The 23,564-nt window shown below is 36.3% G+C and overlaps 1 pseudogene across 1 annotated transcript in view; it reads left to right on the top strand.

Moving 5' to 3' along the window:
* Positions 1 to 559: 559 nt before the first annotated feature.
* Positions 560 to 23,564, top strand: part of LOC308241148 (neurofilament light polypeptide-like) — a 62,796-nt pseudogene continuing 39,791 nt past the window's right edge. The window contains exons 1-4 of the transcript in view: positions 560 to 653; positions 2,627 to 2,732; positions 2,830 to 2,904; positions 8,006 to 8,200. The product of the transcript in view is annotated as a neurofilament light polypeptide-like (transcript). The remainder of the gene's footprint in view (positions 654 to 2,626; positions 2,733 to 2,829; positions 2,905 to 8,005; positions 8,201 to 23,564) is intronic.

Genomic DNA, 23,564 nt, shown 5'->3' with positions numbered 1-23,564 from the left:
TTCTCCTGCAGGCTTTGTCACCCCCAACTGCCCACCCCTACAGGCCCAGTCCTCCCCAACTGCCTTCCCTCCCCTGCAGGCCTGGTTGCCCCCAACTGCCCTCCCCTGCTGGCCTCATCACCCACAATTGCCCTCCCCTGCTGGCCCTCTTGTGGCAGCCATCTTGTGACCACATGGGTGTGGCCATCTTGTGCGAGAGTGTAACAGTCAATTTGCATATTACCTCTTTATTATATAGGATAGGAAAGCCAACATATATAATATTTCAAATTTTGTATTAGAAATCTTTTAATATGTATAAAATGTAGACATCATAATAAATGTAAATAGCAAAAGGGGACATTTGTAATACTTTCAACAATAAACATTTTTTAAAAACCAATACATTTGCAAATGACAGTTTTCCTTAGATTTATTGTAGTTGAAGTAAATCAAACTTTCATAATACAATTATACTAGAAGCCCCATGCACAAAGATTTGTGCAAGAATAGGCCTTCCTTCGCCTGGCTGCCAGCATGTGGCGGGCTTGCTCTGGCAGCCTGTGCAGCGGCAGCGGTGATGGCTAGCCCTGTGCGCTCTGGCGCCGCTTCCTCCTCGCCCTCCTTCTCTGGAGAGTTCCTCTGTGCAGCGCTGGCTGTGCGGAGGGGAAGAGGTAAGGGGAGCGAGGCAGGCAGGGAGGACTGGAGAGGTTGGGTGTGCTAGTGCATTTCACTTTCCCATTGTGAACGTGGGATGCAACTGGCCCCCTTCCTCATCCTCTTCCTCCTCCACCCTCCACCTCGTGCCCGCCCGCCCTCCCTCCAAGCCCATAGCCCCTCCCCTCTTGATTTGGCAAGATAGGGAGGAGGGAGATCTGATAATTTGGGTTACTGTGTAGGTGGCCTCTTTCATCTATTCAAAACAAAGCTGAGCTGCCTGCTGCTGCCGCCACAGCTGCCACCATCGCCCCTTGGCTGGCCTGCGGCTCCCAGGGTGCGCTAACTGTGCACCAAGTGAGCTTCCACTTGCATCTGTGCCCGCAGAGCTGCTCCAATGCTAGGATTTTGTTTACTAGAGAAGCGGGGCAGAAGTCAGGTAGAGAGAGACACCAGACACCGGAAGCTACAACATCAAGCACCAGAGGGTTGCCACAGGGAGGCTGCAAGGACTTTGACAGGTGTGGAGCGCTGCCCAGAGGCCTGGAGCGGCCGGGGGGCGGGGCTGCAACCATCTTTGTCTGGTTAATTTGCATACTCACTCCTGATCGGCTGTGGGCATCATGAAGTGATGGTCAATTTACATATTTCTCTTTTATTAGTAAGATATGTATTCTGAGGAGTATGTGAAAAAGTAAATGCAGTGCTGTAAGGTATATGGAGCCTCCAATTGTGTTCAGTGCACTTTCTGCACAAACATGTGATGGCTCTGTATATGGAACATTTATATAAAAGACAAAATCAATGGATAAATGAATAATAAAATAAAATGTATGTAGATTATCATTATTAAAAGACATTTATTAACTATGGGACAAGATCACATAAATCAAAATGGAGGGACATTCCACAAAAGAACTACCCAGTACTCATTAAAAATATCCAAGTCATGGAGGAAAGACTAAGAATTGTCAAAGATTAGAGAAGACTTAAGAGATGTGATTAACATGGATTGTGTCCTTGAGCAGAAAAAGGACATTCATTGGATAATCAAATCAAAGTCTGTAGTCTGTATAAAATCAAAGTTAATGTCTTTGTTTTGATAAATAGACAATGGTTATGCAAGATTTTAAGATTAGGAAAAGCCAATTATAGGGTACATGGGAATTCTTAGTATTATATATGCAACTTTCAGTAAATATAAAGTTATATCAAAATAAAATTTAAAAAATAGCCAGAACAAGACATTAAAATATGTCTACAAAAGAAGCAATGTTACATATAAATTATTTGTAAAATATTCATTTTTTAAAATCTTTTTACTATATGTTCTATGATTAGTATTTGACTTTAATGTTTTTTTTTATGAAAATCAAAATATTAAGGTTTTTATAAGTTCACATAAAATCTAAGTTTATTATACTACTTTCCCTAAGGCATATGTTCCTCATTATGACATATTTTACCATATCTTTGATTAATGGATATGATATGTTTGAAAGAATATTTATTGAAGAATATATATTTTGTCTGAGAAAATTATACTTACCAAGCTTCCACTGCACAGAATATAGTTTTCCAACAACCGTAATTTTGGTAATTGTAAAAATAAAAGTTAATTTGTATGATGTTGATAGTTGAGCAGGACAAGAGTGTATAGATTTGATAGATTCTATAAGGGAGCTACACAAAAAGAAATAATTTTTCTTCCAAAGATTAATTAGATAACTTTTAAATATCTTAATTAATGAATACATATTATAATTTTTTTATTCATAAAAATTATAAATAGGTCAAAGGTAGATCATATAGTTATTTTAACAAACAATTTTTTTCTAATCCTCATTTAATAGTATAGGTGGAGTGAAAAATAATTTCTAACCAGTTATCTTATTAGCTTATAATACTTAATGAAAGCTGAAATAAAAATAAATTATTATGGCATTTATTGACAACTTTTTAAATTTATTTATTTTAAATGTCTCTTTAGTCCAGGTACAGATGTTGGAGTTTATGAACATAAAGTCTTTGTCTTGTGGGTTTCAAATTACAGTGCAATTGGCAGTCCTGGACAATGATCTACTGGTAGCATCATGGTAGGACCAATATTACAGGTATGAGGGAAATACTATGGAAGCAAAATAAGGGAGTCCTATAATTTACTTCATGCAATTACTTGACTGTTTATTTGAGGAAGAAAAATTTTGAGCTAGGTCTTCAAGGACTAGAAAAAGAAAAAGCCAAATGGAGTATAGAGAAGAGCCCCAGGTAATGGGAAGAGCAGGAATTTTGAGGCACTCAGTTGTGTAATCCATTTGGGTGGTGTTAAGAGGTTCTTTAAGTTTGAGAAAACTTGACTGAAGAGATAAAATTAAATTGTATATTCCATGGGGTTACATATTATATTAAGGATGAACAGAACTTCTTAAGATGTATGGGAGTCTTCATGTATTTGTCTGGGAGCTGATTTTTATTTTTGGAAGCTAAAACTAATAGCAGTGGGAAGCATATTGTGATATAGGATGAGAATAATGGTGTCCATATAACAATGTCCAAAAATAAGGTATTTCTTGAGATAAATATCAGCTCCAATACTTAGAAGCACAAGGAAATATATCTGTAATCCTCCAAGTATAAGATTTGTCCACATTTATGGGTTAGATATATAAATGTCTAGTCTCAAAGTACCCAGTTACTAAAATGTCAACATCAAATATTGTAGGAAATCAAACATGTGCATTTCCTTAACCACCCTAAATTGTCTTTATATTTGCAGTAATTAAATGGTTTATGCCTGGAATATCCCACTAATCTCGATCAACAATAAGATGTTAAACCATTAAATTTATAACACTATGTATCATCAAAACCAGTTTTAAAAATTCACTTTTGTGCCCTAACTGGTTTGGCTCAGTGGATAGAGCGTCGGCCTGCAGACTGAAGGGTCCCAGGTTCGATGCCGGTCAAGGGCATGTACCTTTGGTTGTGGGCACATCCCCAGTAGGGGCGTGCAGGAAGTAGCTGAACGATGTTTCTAACTCTCTATCCCTCTCCCTTCCTCTCTGTAAAAAAATAAAAAAATAAAAATAATCAATAAAATATATTTTTAAAAAATTCACTTTTGTTACACAGATATTGATGATGGAGTCAATTGTCTATGTATTCAATGTATTTTTTAAAAAATACTGTGGCCCTAGCTAGTTTTGCTCAGTGAATAGAGGATCAGCCTGCAGACTAGAGTGTCCCGGGTTCTATCCCAGTCAAGTGCACATGTTTGGGCTGCAAGCTCGATCCCCAGTAGGGGGTGTACAGGAGGCAGCAGATCAATGATTCTCTCTCATCATTGATGTTTCTATCTCTATCTCCCTCTCTGAAATCAACAAAAATATTTTTTTAAAAATACTGTGCTTCTAACATAGTCTGGTCAATGTGTTATTTCTAACAAGTGTTTGGTTTACAATTAAAGCTTTTTAAAATTTAGCTGAAGGAGTTTAGGAAGCAATAAATGAGATATGTGCCTAAACAAGAAATGACAATACTTTGAAAATACCTCATCAGGAATAAAGAGTCACATATCTTTCTAATAATAATTTGTGGCACTCTTAAACTCTTTTTAAAATTCTCTTTAAACCAGTCTATTATTAAAGCCAGATAAACAATTAAAAACACATATATATTCCCTGAAAATATGTGCTTTGATCTATTGAAATATGACTCTCTTTAGCATCTGAAATATATCATTGATTAAGATAGTGAACATTATTTAATGATACCATAGAAAGAATAGAATTTATTAAAAGCACAAGCAAGTACCCATGGGCAACAGTGGGGATGAACATAAATTACAGATTCTCTGACTCTGAGAGAAATAACATAAGGATATCAAATACATAAGATATTTATTGAAATATGACTATTGGGTATATTGGAAAATTTTTGAGTGAGGTGCTAGGGCTAGATACTGATAATAATGAGTCTATCAGTTCCTGCTGTTGATTGCAGTATAGACTTCTTAAATGATAAGAAAAATATTAATAAAATCAATTTCTGAAGTAGTTTTCTACAAAAATATCTTCAGAGAATGAGTAGTCCACAGAATATCTTCTTTGGAATATTGAAGCCTGATGCAGCTTTGTCCAATGGCCATATTTAAAAATAGGTTTGAAAAACAATAAACGCTTGTGAAATGATTGCTTATATATTAGTTTGCCATTTAGTACTTTGATATTCAGTATTCAAAATGGCAGGTTCCAAAACCCCTTTGCCGAATGTGCCTAATGATCTCAGAGAACACAAATGTATCTATTGCGTCAAGCTGTGCAGCACTGCATGATAGCTGGAAGCAAGAGTGATCTTGTGATAATCTACTGTTTACTGACAGGCCAAAATCATCTTTGAGAAACACTGCCATTATTTTCTTTATTTCCTTCACAGATGAAGTCAAAGTTGCTTGAAGCAGAAGCTGTATTTGAAGAAGGTATATATGAACCTAATTCAAAGCAAGAAGATAAATATTATTCTAGGAAGCAAGCATTGGTGTTGGGAGACAATTATTTAGTCTTCCTAATATTTTTCTTGTAGCATTTGAAATGATAAATAGATTGGGGTAGTATGTATGCATATGTCACATAATTAAAAATAAAGATATATGCCTTAGGTACTGACATGGCTTATTTCAGAAATAGATTTTTTTTTAAGCAGAGTTGAATAGAACTAAAGCAGAATACCTTATAGGGAAGAAAGAAGGAACATGGACTCCATGGCTAAAAGAAAAAACACACAAAACAAACAAAATAAAAATAACCACAAAATCTGCCAAAGGTAGCAAAGACAAAGAAAAAACAAAGTAATCCAAGGAACAGTAACATCACTAGAACATTTCAGACTATTAAAATTAAATTATAGAGATTAAGCAAAAATTCAACTACACAAAGTAATGGCTGAACGTGAAATTTTTTACAGACCCTGGGAGCCCAGTAATTCCTGAAACTCCATATGCTGAGGGTGTTAATCGGTGTGCTTGAATGTGGTAGAGAACTAGTTGTACTTAAAAAGATGGTTAAATAATTTTCATAACCAAAGCATTGAACTGAGAAATACCCACATTATTGAAAAGGAAAACAAGAATGATGAAAAAATCAATTATCTGACTTTTAATTCATTATGTATTGTGAGTGGAACAAAAATAGGTTAATATCCTAAATGTCCCAAAAGCTGAATTGGGACTCTACCTCAGAGGTGGCCTTTTCTCTACCCCACTGTCTGGCCACAATGGCATCGGAAGGAGGATGCTCTCCTCAGCCTGGACAGCAATCGGCATCCAATGAGAGAAGCTTCTCAATTTTAGCCCAACCTAACAAACATATTTTTTTTTTTTGAAGGAAATGACTGGACAAATGAACTACAATTCTAAATTTAAGACATTATTTTAGTTTTAATTTGGTATATTAGTATATTAGATAAATTTTCAAAATGAAAAAATTTATACTAAACAAATTAATCAAATATATGTGTCATATGTAAATACATGTATACATATGCAAATATATATTATTTTTAAAAGTATAAATAATATTACATTTATACTACACATTTTTTCATTTAAATATTCCACTTGCTTTGCTGTTATTTATAAAAGTACAAGAAACTGTATAATGTACTTGATAAAAAACAAACAAATAAGTATAGTATAAATCACTATAAATGAGCTCCCTAAGGCTAAAAGAATGTTTCGACACAAAAATATTGAGCATGGAAATATTGCTTCTGGCAGACATTATGGAGAAAAGTATGTTTTAAACTAGATTTAATAATCTGTTTACTAAATTTGTTACATGGTACACATAGCATTTTCCCATTTTTCTCAATAATATTGATATATTAAATAAAAGCTTCTAATTTTATTCCCTGTTTAAAAAATATTTCTTCTTTGCTAGAAGTGGTATATAGAACTGTGTTTTTCTCCTAGAATTCTTCTCAATAATGTAGCTTTGGATACACTTACTAAAAATTGCTTCATATATTAATAATCTTGCTTTTATTGAAGAAATAATTTACAATATTCTTTTTCTTCAGTTGCATCATATGGCTGGTTCTAGTACAATTATTATACATGAAACTTGATGGTGATAGTTTCTTCCACACATTTCTTCCTCCCAAGAGCTGAGGAAACTGTAATCTTACAGTTTTTATGTGTTAATAGTGAATTTAGGTGTAGAAGTGGGGGATAGGAATTACTGATTTTGATGAGGCAAGTGAGAGTTTCTGGAACAAATATCACCTCCAATGAACGTCAAGATTTATAAAGAATGAATCTCACTGCTGTCCTCAGTACCTCCTAGGACGTTTATATCTAAACATCAATAACCTTTGAGGTGATTTTAACTTGTGTCCATGTCACCTAACTCCATTCAAGCTTCACTTCTGAAACACACCCTCTGGGAAAAGCATTGCTTATACTTCTGTACAATCTAAAGGGACAAAATAAAGCAAAGGTAGAAAAATAATTCTACTCCTTCCCTTTTCCCATGCTATTTCCTACCACAGTTCTTTCATTATATCATAGGCCAAGTTTAAGAACATGGCACATGGCATAAATTTCAAATTTTACTGCACCTTTTCATGTGCAATACAAATGGGTGAGAAGAGACTGCACCCACACATCTGGAGTATGTTGTGATTTATTGGAGGATATAGACGCTTAACCAGGAATGGAGCACATGCAACCCAGCTGAGCAAAGCTTTCCTTGACATCTGGCTCCATGATGTTCAGCCACTGGCAAGTTCACCTTTCATAGGCTAGATTATGAAAATCAGGAAATGCTCTGTTCTTATAGTCTGACAATTCTTTTATAGTTAACCAGAGGCTCAGGGCCCATTGGACTGGACCGGTGGGGTGGAGGGGCCGATCAGGGTGTGTGAGGGGGAACACTCGGGGTGGGGATAGCTGGGGGGAGGAGTCATGGGTGGTTGGCTGGCCAGCTCTGCCCCCAAATCGGGATGTTGGGGGATGAGCAGGGGCTGGATCAGGCCAGTTGGCTGCCACAGTGTGCGTCATAGCCACCAGTCATTCTGGTGTTCTGGTTGCTGGGCTTTTATATATATAGATATCAAAGCTTCCAGTGAGGAAGAATGTTCATGAATAAACTGTGAGCTTCATGGTAAGGTTTTCCCATTTTGTCTATCACAGTCAACAAGTGCACATCTTCATTTAGATAATAAGGGGACATCTGACCCCAGGTGTCCAATCTCAAATGGCACTTTGAGATTGTTGGTTTTAAACAATCTCAAAGTGCCATTTAACTTTAGTTATTTATGAAAACTGTTGTGTAGATTCTTTGTAACTCAATAATATTCTCTGTAAATCCAGCTTGTCTACTGACTTCCCTTGTGTAAATCGGATTAATTATTTCATTGAATTTGTAAAATGTATTACTTCTAGAGAAGCGTTTCGCGGACCACTGTTGGTCCATATGGTCCAAAAGGCTGGCGACGGCTGGTTTAAGGAAACCTTTGGAGCAGAGGTTGCCAACCGGTGTTCCGAAGACCACTGGTGGTCCGTGAGGTCTGAAACGTTGGTGACCGCTATTCTAGAGGCAAGCTCCCTAGGGCCCTTAGTAGCATAGACAACTCACTTTGCTTCTGAGTTGAACCACCAAGATCTGTGCTAGGAATCTGGGCTTCAGAAAAGCTTGAAGCAGAAATCCCAGCAGGAGTTTCATGCCCTTCTATCACATAGGCAAGCCAAGCTACTGTATGTCAGGTAAAAACCATTAATAAACAAAATGACCCTGAGGGCTGAAGGTTGCCAGGGGAATTCAGATTTCATAAAGCATATTGTAAGTCCTGCTGCCTTATCATGGCCAGGAGTCAAAACCAGACATCAGACCTCTCAAGCAATAAAGAGAGAGGTTTTTCCTATCTATCTATAAATCAGCTCTAGCCTACAAAAGGCTTTATTAGTTTATAAATTAAAATTTCACCAGCTATACTTTATACTTTTAGGATATCATTATCAATTTTAAAGGATTAAAATTTACTCTTATAAGTGGTTCTGAAAATAAAACATACATTCTGACCCTGAGGAAACAAAATGACATACATGTGTACAATAATATAGTAATATACATAGAACTTACTTTAGGATTAAAACATTTTAATCATATGACTGAGATCATGTGATACTTATCTTTCTCTAACTGGCTTATTTTGCTTAGCATAATGCTCTCCAGGTATATCCTCCTATGTGGAATCTAATGAACAACATAAACTGATTAACAAAAATAGATCCAGAGACATAGAAGCAGAGACGGTCTGATTGAACAGACGGTCTGATTGAACAGACCGTCCAGCCTCAGAGGGAAGGCAAGGGAGGGTGAATGAATGGGAAGAAATCAACCAATGAACTTGTATGCATATATACACAACCCAAGAACACAGACAATAGGGTGGTGAAGGCCTGGAGTTGGGGGCAGGGGCGGGCTGGGAGAGGTCAATGGGGGGAAAAAGGGACATATGTAATACTTTCAACAATAAAATTTTAAAAATTAAATTAAAATTTTAAAAATTAAAGAAAATAAAACATTTTAATAAGCACTTATTTCCCTCAAAATTTTATGAGTTAAAAATCTAAAGTTAATAATGTACATAGTCAAGTTAGATCTGTGGCGATTTTTAAAAAGTGCCAAATATACAGTAATTTTGCTATCAATAGTTGACTTTAATTTTTTTTTAATGGAAAAACATTCGACTAAATTTGAGCATGGTCAAATGATCTAATTACATTGCAATTATCAGTTTTCTATTACCATATTATTTTTCTCTAAACAGTCAAAATATCCATCACATAGATTCATAGGTAAACTCAAAAATAAATGAACTGAGATAAATTTACTACACGTGCAGTGTGAAATACTCACTAAACTCAAATGTACATTAAACTCATTTGGGGGAGGGTGGCAGTGGAAGTGCATCTAAAATTTTAGCTACTTTAGTGGAAAGTAAACTGAATTGTTGAAAACAGTTGAATCCTATTATTACTGACTAGAGGCCTGGTACACAAATTCATGCACCTGTGGGGTCCCTCGGCCTGGTCTGTGGGATCTGGCCAAAACTGGCTCTCCAACATCCCCTGAGGGGTCCCAGATTGTGAGAGGGCACAGGCCAGGCCAAGGGACCCCACTGGTGCATGATAGGGGCTGGGGAGAAATGCCGGAGGTTGGCCAGCTGGGGAGGGGCCGCAGCAGGGATCCAAGGTGTGTCTGGCCTGTTTCTCTCAGTCCTGATCACAGACCCCAGAAGCAAGCTAACCTACTGGTCTGAGTGTCTGCCCCCTAGTGGTCAGTGCATGTCATAGCAACTGGTCAACTGGTCAACTGTCTGACCCCTGGCATAGCAAGTGGTTGAGCAGCCTTAGCATATCATTAGCATATTATGCTTTAATTGATTGAATGGACGACCAGACACTTAGCATATTAGCCTTATTATATAGGATGAACTTCTACAAGAGGTAACCGAACCTACTCTTATTTAATTGAAAAGCTTTGGAGGTGAGTTTCTTTAAAAGCAAACTGATAACACTGAAAACTTTGCAGTCTGTGGAGTGAATTGTTGGAAGTTCATCAAAAAGAATGCAGTTGGAACATGTACTAAATTATGTCACCTTCCAGGCTTTGATTTTTACGTGTATGGTGGATTATTTTTATCACAAAATCTTAGTATTTCAAATTGAATTGTTTGAAATATTGCATGTCTGGTTAAAGTGATAAATAGTATAACAGTGGAACAAGTGAATTTCAAATTGAACTTTTCACAAAAATAATGTAGCTAAATTCCATCAATCTGTGGTATTAGATGCCAACATGCACTGTATGTCATATCTTCCTATTAAGAGAATACAATTTTTCATAAATTCAGAATAACAGTTCTCTTTTCTTTCAATGACATTTCATTGCTCCATCTCTAAAGACGGCTTTGAAATGTATAATTATTTGTAAAAACGATGCTTAATACCAACCAATTTATTTTCTTCCCATGGAACTTGAAAAGCCTAAATCTCAAAAGAGTTTTGGAACATTCAAAATGGTTTTCATCCATTTGTAGTTCTATTGTTGCTGTCAATGGAAATGTATTTCAAGTTTAAATAACCAGCCACTTGAATGAGCCAGACACTAAGTGCAGATTGTGGCTTGCTGTGATTGTATTTTAACCTAAAAGGAAAAAGTGTCTCTAGAGGATATTGATATGGGAAAGCAAGAATAGGGGTTTAAATTCCTTATTCTACCAATTATTTTATTGATATTCAAAAAACTTGTTAATCAGTTTTATAACATTTTGCATGTGGTAAAATTTAATGGTTAAGATATTAGTTGATTTAGTAAACACTGATGTGCAAAATTTATAGTTGTGTTCTTTTAAACAGCTTTTCATGTGCTTTCTTTGAATATGACTTTAATTATTCCCCCAAAAAAGACAGAAAGAAAGAATTTTTTTTAAACTGAACAAAATTTAGAGAGAAACAAAAAGCGTTGCTCTTTTATCCCAAGTATTCTCACAAACACTTGTTATTATCTATAAATATAAAAGGCTAATATGCAAAGTGTCCCCTTGGGAGTTCAACCTGGAGACCTGGAGTTCGATAGCTTGCTATAACATGCGCTGACCACCAGGGGGCAGAGTGAAACAAAGGAAGGTCTTGGCCGGCTGCAGCGGGGAAGGAAGGCCCCCGGCTAGAAGCAGGAAGGCCCTCATCAACTCTGATTGCTGGCCAGGCCTAGGGACCCTAGTGCAACTGGGCCTCTAGTTATATCTACAGGATATAACTAGGATTATGAAGACAGCATTTAAATGTAGTGAATAAATTAGATTTATAGTCATTAAGTGATAATAACATTTACACTGTGCTCAAAACATTACCTCGGTATTTCTAACAATCCTGTTTAAAAAACAAAGCAAAGCAATGAAGAACAGTTGATTTTTTAATTTTGATTTTAAATGTCAATAAATTGACATTCAATTAAGTTTAGAAATTTTTTCCAGTGTTGTATTGCCAATGAATGATGTTGCATTAGTATTTAGACACCTATTGTCAGAATTTAAGTATCATAGTCTCTCAATTTACATATACTAGTATATTAAGTATACAAATTTTAAAAATTTAAATATGTAAAAATTAAATAAATTTATATATATGAGCTTGGGTTAATAAGACTTTTTTATGTATTTCAATAGACTGATGTAGTTTTACAATAAATGTTTTAAGTTAAAAAATTAGAAAGTGGCTAATCACTAAATTAAAACTTCATCTCTCTACCCAGAACTCTCTCCTGAATTCTAGATTTTATATCTCCCCGAAAATTTAACTCATATAAAATATGATATCAAATTGTTTTAAATGCATCATAAAAATAAAACTGAAAAAGAGTGATAAGAATGGTTTTCTATTTGAGGTAGGATGTTCATGAAAGACCTTTTTATGATAGGCTGAGGACCCAAACCCGAGGATGTTATTGAAGTAAGCTCTAACAAATATCTCAAAGAACATTCCAGAAATAATAATTGTCAAGTTCAAGGGCCTGGGGTCAAGAACATGCTGGACATATTTTAGGAAAAGCAACCAGACAGTGTGGCTGGACACAGTAAATGAGCAGTAAACTTATAAGAGTAAGAACTGAAAACACATGGGAACAATGTATCTCATGATAACAAATTTGTATAATATTCTCAGTGTACTAAAATACTTTGGTAGGGCTTTGAGCTAAGAATAAAAATATGAATTACGTGTTTAAAGGATTTTTCCAACCGATTCTGAATAGGTTATAGGGGAACAAGAGTGGAAACAGGAAGGAGTTTGGAAGCTCCTATCATGGTCTAATTGATAGATGATGGTGGCTAGGACAAGTCATTAGCAGTGAATATGGTGATATGTAATTCAGGATATTTTTTGGAAGCAAAGCTAAAGGATAATTCTTGATGATGGTTGTGATGTGGGATATGATAAAAAGAAGGGATTTAAGAATGATCATAAGATGTCCAGGTTGGGGAACTGGTACCATTTAATACCATGAGGAAGCTAGCAGAGCAACAGATGGAAGTGGAGTTTTAAAATAAAGACATTAATTTTGGAAATATTGAGTGTTCATTAGACCTACAAAGAGTGATGTTAACTGATCAGTTGGATATAAACTTCTAGAGTTAAAGAGACATAAAATTGGATTCCTGATTCTAGATGGCATTGAAGCCCTGTGTATAGATGAAAGCAAGGAAATTATTGTAGATAGAGAAGAGAAGAAATCATAGTATTGAGCCCTGAGACATTTCAATAATTTGAGGTGAAGAAGATGAAATAAATCCAATGAAGGACAGTGAAAAGCAGGAGACTCGTGAAGTAGCAATAAAATCAGTCTGTAGACTGAAACTAAATAAAGATTTAAAGAAACAGGGATAATATACTATATCAAATGCTGCTGCTATCTTAGGTGAAATCATGGTGTAGTAACTACGGATTTAGTGGTTTTATTTTCACAATTGCCAATGAGGATTACCTAAAATGGAAAAAAAAAATTACTCTTTTCAATGTGAGAATAAAATCTAAATTACATATGAAAGCCATCATGTAAAAGGCAATGTGTGAGAGTGTTAGAAATGAACCTTAAGAGATAAATAAGATGTTAGCAAATAGAGTTAGTGTGGAAGCATAAGCAAAGGGACAGAGAATCATGAACAGTTCGTGTGGAATAGAGTATAAATGGTGGTGGTGGTCATAGATTGTCTGCAAAGACAGCCACCAATAATTCCTTCCTTCTGTGTGACATGCTGTTCCTCCCATTGAGAGAGGAGTTTTTTATCCCTCTCCCCTGACTTACTTTGCTAGCCTGTGACTTGCTTTAACTAATACAATGCCTTCATCCCCTTTGAGCCTTGAGTCATTACTTAAAAAACTCTGACCCCACACCTCAATCCCAAACCTCTACCCCACTACAGAAAGAAGACACAGGGACATGCCTTGGAAGACATGAGATTACAAAAGATAAAGGACCAGCCAATCTCCGGACTTTGTAGTTGCCTCTTACCACACATGTGAGTAAAGTTATCTTGGCTCCACCAGTCCCAGCTAAGCTGCCGTAGCTAGCAAGAGACAAGCCAACCCTGAGGAGGCCGGCTTGGCTCCTGACCCACAGAATCATGAGCAGTAAAACGGTCGATTTAACCTACTAACTCTTGAGTAGTTTATTATGCAGATGGAGATAATAGATCTAGTAATTAATTCTAAATTAGATTAAATTACTAAACATTATGTGAGTGTATGAATGAGGTCTAAATTTAAGGTTTATTTCTTATCAAGATAAGCTTTGAAGATATTTCCAATGAAAAATGATGGAACTATTCAAGAAAATGACCCATTAAAGATGATCACCTATATGTAACATAAATGAGACTTTTATAAAAATTGCAGTGTATAGAGTTTTTTAAAATTCAAGCAGATTTTAATGAATTTTTTTTAAATGTCATCCTACAATCAACTTCATGGAGGATTTATCTTATTCTCATTTTTCTTTATACAAAATAAGTCTCCAAATCTGAAAATAATACTGTTTTCCTACACAACATGCTAGACTAATATCCGGCCTTTGCTTCCTGAAAGTATATTATTTCCTATAATAGTATTACTCTTAAACCTGCAATTTTTACAAACTATAAAGTTATGCATTTTACAGAACAGCAAGAATAAACATAATCATAACTTGGACTTCTATTACTTTTGTATAGAATCCCAATATGGCATCTCAAAAAAGCTTTTTTAAAAAAATAATGTGGAAACTTACATTGAATTGATCACCTAAATAGCGGGAAGAAATCAATGAGAAATGATGAAAACATAGTTTCATTTCCAAACCCCCTAGACTCAATGTTCCCAACATGTTCTGACAATTGGATTTTTATTTTGAACAAATAACCCAAAGTCTTCATATAGAAAAAAACTCAACTGAGTAATAATGGAAGTTAACTTTAGTGCAATTTTTAAAAATCAGTCTGAGCCTTTTGGCAAAGAGGGAGCAACTGATTCACTTTGGCAAGGTGCATTAAACTAGGCCACTGTTTAATAAATTGCCATGTTCACTAAGGAAATGGCTACAAAATGATGTCAAGATCTATGGAAACGTGGTGTCTGTGAGGAGAAAAAAATTAGGAGAGTAGTTTTACTTTAATTTTCTGTCAATGGGCTGAGGGCTGGGCATTTGAGGGTGAGGGAAAGAGCTGAGGTGTTCTGTCCCCTAAATCACATATTTCATTTTCCAGAACAAAAATATTTACGTAGACTACCTTATATAGTTGATGATATAGTTTACTTCTGCTCTTTCCATATTAGCTAGTAAGTACTTATTTCCCAGATGGCTGTACTTTTCTAAAATCAAAACCAAAAGCTAACAGCTTCTAATAATTCATAATAAACAACTCTGTTCCTGTTAGGACATGGGCTGTCTCAATAAAAACTCGAAGTTTCAGTACCTATTGTTATTACCATGGTCAAAGAAAATAAATATATCCTTCCTATATAATAAAAGGGTAAAATGAAAATCGACCGAACGAGGGAACAACCAGTTGCTATGACATACACTGACCACCAGGGGGCATACGCTCAACGCAGGAGTTGCCCCCTAGTGGTCAGTGCGTTTCCACAGGAGGAGCATTGCTCAGCCACAAGCCGGGCTGGCAAGTGCAGCAGCGATGGCGGGGAGCCTCTCCCAAGGGCTCCCGGACTGCTAAAGGTCACAGGCTGGGCTGAGGGACCCCCCCTCCGTCCCACTTTTGCCCCCCGAGTGCACGAATGTTGTGCACCGGGCCTCTAGTTATCAACATAAGAATATGTGGGGTGGGTTGCTTAAGAGTTGACAGCAACACTCATAACCCACATCCCCAGCAATCATCTGACTCCTGAGCAAAGTGTATTCTTTTTCCTTGTGTTCTAAAATGACAGACCTATCCATCATGTGATTGGGAGGACAAAGTGATTATAACAAAATAATCAGCTCACAAAATGAGCATATTCAATGATTTGTCACAATACCGATTGCATATTTCCCTTTTGTACATAGCTGAGAGGGATAGAGGGAGGGAGCAAGGACAGGAGAGAAAGAGAGAGAGAATATATGATGTAATTATGTAGCACTTGATATGTCCTAGGGACTATAAATAAACAATGAATATAATTTTTCTTAATTTCAACAAGGAATTTGCAGGAAAGGAATAATCCCCTCTATTCCCTTTTAGATATGAAAACTGATGATAACAGGCCATCTGATTAAAAAATCTGTTATCTCCAGTACCACACTACCTGTTTACTTTTTTTATAACCTTAATTTAATTATTTTTTCCTGTCACCATTTATCCCCCACCTACCCTCTTGCACCTTGACCACCTTTGTATTATCCTTTCTCAGTCTTTCACTCAGCATTGTTCTACTTTCCTATGAAGGTCACAATGACCTGAAACTTTGAACATATATCATTCCATTTCTTTGTCATTTTGGCAGCCCTGTTCTTGAACCTTTACACTGTTTTATCTGTCCCTTCTCATAGTGGTCAGTATGTCCTGAAAGCGCATTGAGATGTTTAACTTCAATCCCTTTGTAACATTTATCAATTAGCTATTGTTCAGTCACATTTTAGACTCACTGATGTCTCTCCTTTCTCTGTCACATACAGACCCATTCTTATAATTTATCCCTCAAACTGATAGCACATACTTTTCAGTCAATGGTCATTGACATTCTACATGTTATTTCCTTGAGATTTTCATCTGATTTGTACCATCCTGGGGAATTGTCATCCTGAGATAGTTAAATGGCAGTAAAGTTTGAAAAGTATCTTCTCTGTGAACTACTAATATCATTCATTTACTTCTCATGGTTACAAAATTCTAGAACTGTACCATCAATACTGTAATAGCCATTAGCCACAAGGGACTAATCTTGAAATGTGGTCCATCAAATCGAGATGTGCCATAAGTGTAAAATACACATGGAAGTTTAAAGATTGAGTACATATATAAAAAGAAAGTAAAATAATTTAATCTCATTTACATTTTTATATTTATTACATGTTGAACTGATAATATATTTATATATTATGCTACATGAAATATAATGTTAATTTTATTGGAAGTATTTATTTTAGCTTTTTTATGTTGTCACTAGAAAACATGTGGCTTTTATTTGTGGTTTACATTATATTTCTATAAAGTTTGAAAGTAATGTTTACCTGTAATCATAAAGACACATTAGATATAAGCTGAAGAAGCTGCTAGTTGAAATATATGGATGGGGCTGAGGAACAAAATGTGAGGGGGCCAATCACTTGACACTTCTTTCCCTTTAGAAATTTCTGATTAGTGCTAGAAGTGTCAGCAATAACTTTTCCTGTGAAACTTTATAAAAATGTAAAACTGTTGATAACTGTAATCCTTTATGTCTGCCTCCTTAAGACTAATTTTGGAGACCAGGAAAGGGTTATTTCTTATCCAGCCAACACCTGGTATATAGTAATTTTTAAATTAATATACAGTTAGTTGAATTGATTTTAATTTTAAAAATGCAACATGTGTAAATCCATATAAAATGAGCATGGATCTTGTCTATTTTGGTCCCCTTGCATTATCAGCAACATTAATGGTTTCACATATATAGCTGATGCTAAAAAATAAGTTAAATGGGTTTTGCAGAAAAGCAAAATAAAATGATCATTAAGGCCCTCGCCGGTTTGGCTCAGTGGATAGAGCATTTGCCTGCGGACTGAAGGGTTCCAGGTTTGATTCCTGTCAAAAGGGTTCCAGGTTTGATTCTGGCACATGCGTGGGTTGCGGGCTCAGTCCAACATGCAGGAGGCAGCCAATCAATGATTCCCTCTCATCATTAATGTTTCTACCTCTCTCTTCCTCTCCCTTCCTCTCTGAAAACAATAAAACTATATTTTTAAAAAAATGATCATTAAGGCATAAAAAAAGTTCTGAAATAAAATTAAAATACTGAAAGAAAGATAACCAAATAAATATTTTACTATTTATAATTTTTGATAAGACACTGTATGCTACTGGATTTATTTTTTAAAATGTTATAAGAAATTATGTGCTTTCTGATGCTAACAGTGAATACCACTGAGAGGTAAGATAGAATTGTATATAATGACATATATTTTTTATGATAAAGTTCTAATCTTCCCAGTTCTATAAAAATAATAGACAATTTCTGACATCCACTCACTAAGCCTATGACCCCAAAGATCTCTTGAATTAATCTCATGGATGATTGAAATGAATACATCATAATTATTCAAAGTAGATATTCACTCATGAGTTATAACAATAAGGATATGTGAGCAGGTTACCCTATTAAAATATTTGGTCCTACATAAACTGAAAAAGCTCTATCATTAGATATTAACCCCTTATTTAAGAAAAATTTTGTGTTTAGCAGTAATATCTGAAAACTATAAATATTCTTTGGTATAGAAATACATTAAGTTTAGAGAAATATTAATATCATAAGATTTGATGAAGAGTACCAGGCTAGCTAGCTAAGAGAAACACTCCACGGGAATGGGAACTTGGCAAGGGGAACTGAAAGTAATTTTAGGGTGTTGTTGCTTAGCTTGCTAGTATGAGTGGTTCAGGAAATATGTTGGAAGCATAAAGATGCCTGAAGGGTGAGCAAAGATCTCAAAGATGGAGAGGAATGAGCAGAAGAAGATGAAAACTAAATATTCAAAATAAATGCTTGTGATAAGTCTAATAGGAACCAAATAGGCTAGTTTTAGGCCCAAATAGGAGACTACATAAACATCTTCTAATATTAGAGGTGAACACAAATCCTATCTAATAGAAGAGTAATATGCAGATTGACCATCACTCCAACACACAAGATGGCTGCCCCCATGTGGTCAAAGATCCTGCCCCCATGTGGACACAAGATGGCCACCACAAGATGGCCAGCAGGGGAGGGCAACTGGGAGGGACCAGGCCTGTAAGGGAGGGCAGTTGGGGGTGATCAGGCCTGCAGGAGAGTACAGTTGGGGGGCACCAGGCCTGCAGGGTTGGACAGTTGGTGGGGGACCCAGGCCTACAGGGGAGGGCAGTTGGGGGTGACCAGGGCAGCAGGGAGGGCAGTTAGGGGTGACCAGGTCTGCACGGGAGGGCAATTGAAGGGGACCAGGCCAGCAAGTGAGGGCACTTAGGGGCAACCAGGCTGGCAAGGGAGGGCAGTTAGGGGTGACCAGGAGGCAGGGAGGGCATGTAGGGGCAATCAGGCTGGCAGGGGAGCAGTTAGGCATCAATCAGGCTGGCAGGGGAGTGGTTAGGAGGTGATCAGGCTGGCAGGCAGAAGCGGTTAGGGGCAATCAGGAAGGCAGGCAGGCGAGCAGTTGGGAGCCAGCAGTCCTGGATTGTGAGAGGGATGTCCGACTGCCCATTTACACCTGATCCCACTGGGACCAGGCCTAAATGGGCAGTCGGACATCCCTCAAGGGGTCCCAGATTGGAAAGGGTGCAGGCTGGGCTGAGGGACAACCCCCCCTTTCGTGCACCAGGCCTCTTTTAAATTTATAAAAAGATATAGTTCGTAAATATTCTAATGTGAATTATAATTATTTCATGGGACACTCATAGGTAGGGGAATGCTATTTTATTTTATTTTTTATAGAGTTTAAATTTTTAGGTTCCTAAGTATTAAGCACTTGGCCCAATTGGCATGGTTAATGATTCCAAATCCTTCGTTCTAAACCACTCAATCTGTTTATTAGTTTTAAAGGACTGTACCTTATACAATTAGATAAAGGAAGGAAGGAAGATCTTCAGTTCAGTTGAGTGGGATAAGGATAATTCTAAATGGTGACTATTTGAGAAATAATATAAGTAAGTAAGTACACTATTAAAAAAAAAAGATAAGTAATCAATACCAAAAGTTTTAAAACATGAAAACCTATTAAATAAACCCTATGAAAGTAGCTCATTTACTAACTCCTAACCCTACAGGCACACAGATACATATATTATCTGAAAGGCTTCCTGTTTTCGCATCTTCATGGCTTCTAGTGATCAAACCAAACATTGTTTAAAAGTTATATTACTCCAGTGGTATTTTTCAATGGGGATTGCATCGAATCTATAGATTGCTTTGGATTTAGTTGAATGCTTTTTCTACATCTATTGATATGATCACGTGATATTTGTCTTGAAAAAATATTCTAAAATTTATATGGAACCAAAAAAGATTCTGAATAGCAACAGCAGTCTTGAGAAAGAAGAACAAAGTTAGAGGGATCACAATACCAGATACCAAGTTATATGACAAAGCCACTGTAATCAAAACAGCCTGTTACTGGCACAAGAACAGGCATACAGATCAATGGAACAGAACAGAGAACCTAGAAATCTACCCAAGCCATTATGCTCAATTAATATTTGATAGTCTCCCTATAAAGCAGTCTCTTGAATAAATGGTGTTGGGGAAATTGGACAGGTACATGCAAAAAATGAAACTAGATCATCAACTTACACCATACACAAGAGTAAACTCTAAATAGATAAAATACTTAAATGTAAGTCATGAAACCATAAAAATCTTAGAAGAAACCATTGGCAGCAAAATTTCAGACATCTCTCATAGCAATATGTGTGTCCATATATCTCCTAGGGCAAGGGAAACAAAGGAGAAAAATAAACAAATGGGACTACATCAAAATAAAAAGCTTCTGCACTGCAAAAGGAAGCTGTCAACAAAATAACAAGAGAGCCCACTGCATTGGAGAACATATGTGCCAATGTTACAATAGCACTTTGATAAAGGTTTAATATCCAAAATATGTAAGGAACTCATACAATGTAACAAAAGGAAGACAAACAATCCAATAAAAAATGGGAAAAGGACCTAAATAGACATTTCTCCAAAGTGGACATACAGATGGCCAAGAGACAAATGAAAACAATACTCAATCTAATTATCAGAGAGATGCAAATTAAAATGACAATGTGATATCACCTCACATCTATCAGAATGGCTACTATCAACAAATCAACACGTGACAAGTGCTGGAGAGGATGTGGAGAAAAAGGAACCCTCGTGCACTGCTGGTGGGAATGCAGACTGGTGCAGCCACTGTGGAGAACAGTATGGAGTTTCCTCAAAAAATTAAATATGGGACTGCCACTTGATCCAGTGATGCCATATATAGGAATATAGCCTAAGAAACCTGGAGAGTACTATGCTAAACAAAATAAGCCAGTGAGAGAAAGGCAAGTTTCACATGATCTCACTCATATATGTAATCTAATGAACAAAATAAACTGATGAACAAAATAGATCTGGAGACATAGAAGCATCGAACAGACTGTCAAACCTCAGAGGGAAAGCGAGGGAGAGTTGATGGGTGGGTGGGAAGAGATTAACCAAAGAATTTGCATGCATATATGCATAACCGATGGACATAGACAATAGTGTGGTGAAGGCCTGGGGCAGGGGCAGGAGTGAGGGTGGGCTAGATGGCATCAATTGGGGAAAAAAGGGACATATGTAATACTTTCAATAATAAAGATTTTAAAAAAATAATAAATAATAAATAAATAAAAATTACAATATTAGATTCTTCCATGTGATTGAGCTACCTAATTTTAATAATTAAGAGTTAACTTTCAATAATGTAAGTGTATTATTAATATGCTATGTTTGATTATGATAAAGCCTCTTTTATTTAAGATATATTAATTTTGTAGGAAGGAAAATACATATGGTAATGGAAAGAGAGATGTGTCAGTTAGCTTAAAAACAGTAAACTAGGATAATTTAAGACTTTTTAAAAACAAAATAGAGCCAACTGAACAATAAATTATGCTTCAGACTTGGTCATTTATTAGTTTCTTTAAGGACGGGGGAAGATGGCATAATTATACACTAACTGCATAACCAATATACAACCACAAAACAGCCTCAAACAAATTAAAACAAGGCAAGACATTGGTAAGGGTGACTGCTTTATAAACCTTCCAGTGTCATAAATGGTCAAAGTGCTATTATCATATTAAAAGCCTATCTGAATAGAGGATGCTGTGAGGAATATCCATAAAAGTGAATTAAAGTCTATGGAATATATTTGACAACTGCACATTTATGATACGTCCTATACCCATCCTAGGATAGATTTAATTATTAATCCATTATGCCTTACTGTTCAGTATACTGTGTGTTGATATTATTAATAAAGGTCTGATATATTACTAAGATATAATTTTAACTGTTTAATATGATTTTAACCAGTATATAGTAAATTCAATTAAAAACAATTCTTTTGTTTTTTTCTGATCTAAGTTAAAATTTATGGTGAAAGTTGACTAATATATTGTAATGTTGTTTAATAAACTATCATGTTAAATGACCCAGAAACTTCTAAGAAACAAACTACAAGTTTAGCTGCCTTATGACTTGATAAAAAATAACATGATAAGAAATACTATGTGTCTCCTTACTTTTAAAACTTCAAGATGGTAAGACTAATCATATGTTGACTACTACTGAAGGAACTAAAAGTACAATTTTGAATAATTAAGATTTTATTAACCTTAATCAACATAGAAATTCACAATAATAAGAGGAAATAATATCTTCTCTTTCCCCACACAGGCATGTATCTCCTAAACTCTAAGTGACTCCACAAGACTTTCAACAAGGGAGCAGTGGGCAGCAGCAGCTCACCCTGGGCTAGCCCCCTGAACCTGTCTCCAAGGGCCCCTTTTCTCTGACTTTCCTGTGAGCTGACAACAGTGCCCCCCCCCCCCCCGCCCTGACTCACTTCTCTCCCATCACCTTTATAGAGAGCCAAAGCAGCCCCACCTAGGCTATCCTGTTGCTTCTTCTGTCCTAAGCAATTCCTTGTTTCAGCTTTAATAAACATTCTTTCAAATCCAAAACAAATCCTGTACAATACAAAGCTTGTGGTCGTCACGCCGTAATGACCGATCACCAGGAGGCTGCGTGTGCAGCAGGCGCGCATGGGTGGGTGGGGCTGCGTGTGCAGCGAGGAGCATGTGGGTGGGCAGGGACTTGACATTGCATCCCCGTGGGCGCCAGCGGAACTTGATGCTGCATCACTGTGGGTGCTGGGGGGGGACTTGACCAGGAGGTATATCGGGGGAGTCCCACGTGGCTTTGGCCATGCGGGGAGGGACTCCAGAACTCGAGGGAGTCCCACACGGTGCTGGCAGGGGCTTGATGCTGCATCCCCACCAGCGCCAGCAGGGGCTTCATGCTGCAAGAGAAAGGGCAAATAGTGATGTTAAAATATTTCTTCTAATTAATTCCATCATAATTTATCCCCCCTATATTCTCATCCACCTCTACCCACTTCCTTCCCCAAACAATCACCACACTGTTGTCTAATGAGTGCACCAGGCCACTAGTAAATAAATAAATACAAGGAAATAAGGGAATTATTATGTTCAGCAATAAAACTGTAAATAAATAAATCTCAATTAAACATTTTAAATACCTCTTCTTGCTAGAAACTTTAAAAATGATATTATTACATATCTTTACATATCATATTTTATTATCATGTACATTATATATTATATTTAATACTAATATTATATATCTCCTGATATAGTCCCAATACATCTCCAACTATTATTATTATTATCATTCAATGACTGATATATGGCTTTTATTTTTAGAACATATTAGTATTAAATCACTTTGAATTGGAAATTCTTTTTCTTACTGAAACTGCATCTCCAATATGACATTACTATATGCCAGTATTTTGTAGAATAACTGAATTAGACTTTTGGGGTCAAATTTACTTAGAGAAAGATTTAATACATGTGTAAATATAGTAAACTCAGTACCAGCAAAGGGAAAAAAAAATAAGGCCATTATTAGCTTGTTA

The sequence above is a fragment of the Plecotus auritus genome (assembly GCF_963455305.1).
Source record: "Plecotus auritus genome assembly, chromosome: 1".
In the NCBI taxonomy this organism is placed as follows: domain Eukaryota; kingdom Metazoa; phylum Chordata; class Mammalia; order Chiroptera; family Vespertilionidae; genus Plecotus; species Plecotus auritus.
Note: the sequence above shows the minus strand (reverse complement) of the source record. Positions and strands in the feature narration are given on the sequence as shown.